Below are 2,422 nucleotides of genomic sequence, written 5' to 3' on the forward strand. Positions count from 1 at the left end.
AGGAGAACTCAGGAGTGCAGCAGAGCATGAAACATTATTGTTACTATGGCTACTATTGTTACTATGGCAAAATGCATGTAATGGAAATGTAACAATATAGTGTAATAATGTAAAGTGAGTGTAATAGTTTAAATGTGTATATACATATAATATAGTTTAATAATGTAAAGTTAGTGTAATAGTTCAAATATAAATATATATATGTACATGTTTTCTATCAGTCACAAGGCTCACAAGACTGAGCCTCCTGTTAAACCATAGAGTCACGTATCGGACGCTATTCTGATCTTGTTAACTAACCTCATCTCAGGTCCATGGACTGTTAACATTTCCGTGGTTAAAGGATGTAGTCTTTTTGCAAAACCTTGCAACCTTCTTGGAGGCCCTTTTCTGAAAAACCTGCACTCGTTGCTAGGCAACGCACTCAGCAAGCTAGTCTTACTGTACAAGCTCATTTCCTGTTGTGGGCAAGCATACAGACTCATAATATATGAAGGAATGGGGCTACAGACAGCGCATGGGCCTTTACTGACAGGAGGGCCTTTACTGACAGGAGGACAGGAGGGCCTTTACTGACAGGAGGACAGGAGGGCCTTTACTGACAGGAGGACCTTTACTGACAGGAGGGCCTTTACTGACAGGAGGACCTTTACTGACAGGAGGACCTTTGCTGACAGGAGGACAGGAGGGCCTTTACTGACAGGAGGACCTTTACTGACAGGAGGGCCTTTACTGACAGGAGGACCTTTACTGACAGGAGGACCTTTACTGACAGAACAGGAGGGCCTTTACTGACAGGAGGGCCTTTACTGACAGGAGGACAGGAGGACCTTTACTGACAGGAGGAACTTTACTGACAGGAGGGCCTTTACTGACAGGAGGACAGGAGGGCCTTTACTGACAGGAGGGCCTTTACTGACAGGAGGACAGGAGGACCTTTACTGACAGGAGGAACTTTACTGACAGGAAGACCAGCTGTGACGTCAGGATGTATCGCGATGGGAAAGACACGGGGGGGGGGGGTCTTACTTGGCCCCCTGAAACAATCCAGTGGAAAAGCAGGGGGTTATAGACTTTTTTCAGTGGGCCAACTTAACTGCAGTGCAGGAAACAATGGCAGCCAACTAAAATACTTCTATGTACATACACACAGACCTGTATATATGCACTGCAATGCTTGCCTGGGGGCGCTGTTTGGACAGGTCAGATGCATGACTCACTCACTTCACCACAGTGGGATTTGAACCCGGCTGCAGTCAGATGTCCCACTGTCTTTTCCTAACCACTTTTCCTTGCCCTCGATGAAAAAATCATGGTGTCAAGCAAAGATGTTAAATAGAATTCATAAGGACTTATGAAAAGACAACCGCTGTGCTGCACACAAACACACAGTATGTCAAAAGGCAGACTTGTAAATAAGGTCTTTAAAATTGTAGTGGCAAAAGTTTGGGGGTTTTCCTTTAACCCTGTTCCTATTCCCTAATGCTTCTACCATCTGGAGAGTGCGGGTTCAGATTTGTCAGACTTGCAGCCATTTCCCATAACGAATCTAAATTGCGTTACCGAAACATTCAATAAACATGAAAAATAAATGCTGATATTTCAGTGTCCTTTTGATCTTTAGTTTTGCCGATGCTTCCACGGTCAGGACTACGACCTGGTCAAGACTCCAGTTGAGTAGGCTGAGGCTGAGGTCAATGACGGTCTTGCTAGTTGTCAGGACGGAATTGTTTAATATTTCAATGGAATGATGGTGGACAATTTCATGTATTGCTATATTTTGTGACTGTCTAATCTTTGCACAGAACATGACTGAAATACATGATCATGACACATGAGATATTGTTTAATACACTTCAGAACATGAATTTATTTACAGTCTCCTTCATATGCGTAACACTGTGTGTGTGTCTGTCATTTTACAGTATTTCATAATGACAGCCACACTGTCACACACATTAACGCAATGTAATAATCTAAGCATTTCACAATCAGAGCATTTCTGAGTGACAAATTCTCTCAAATGTTAATCTTCAAATGTACAGCCATTTTTCATGAATTCAGGTCTTGCATCTCTGCTGCGTCTGATGGTTCTTCAGTCTTGTTTAGGTACCTCAGTGAAAGAAGGAAGCTGGTGTAGAAGACTACACACACAGTAAGGCCAATAAGCGCTACCATGGCTGTGGCCTGGTGATTCAGTGACAGAAGTACAGCATTTTCATTATCAGACAGAGGTAGAAGGGGTTCTTTTGTAAAATTATGCTTTTATGAACTTTCGAATGAACTTTGACAGGTAATTTATCAACCGACGTGTGCACATTAATGACAAGTGAGATATTAATCAATTTTTTGTCAGAATATAACAATAAATGCATCAACCATACCTGTGACTGAAAATACCACTCTGAAGACATCCTTTGAA

At 42.4% G+C, this 2,422-nt stretch overlaps 1 long non-coding RNA gene across 1 annotated transcript; it reads right to left on the reverse strand.

The window, feature by feature from the left end:
- Positions 1–1,825: 1,825 nt before the first annotated feature.
- Positions 1,826–2,422, reverse strand: LOC116224159. The gene is made up of 2 exons (XR_004165466.2): positions 2,385–2,422; positions 1,826–2,187 (listed from the first exon to the last, which is right to left on the reverse strand). It is a non-coding gene; the product is annotated as an uncharacterized LOC116224159 (long non-coding RNA).

This window comes from Clupea harengus, chromosome 16, assembly GCF_900700415.2.
Source record: "Clupea harengus chromosome 16, Ch_v2.0.2, whole genome shotgun sequence".
Classification (NCBI taxonomy): domain Eukaryota; kingdom Metazoa; phylum Chordata; class Actinopteri; order Clupeiformes; family Clupeidae; genus Clupea; species Clupea harengus.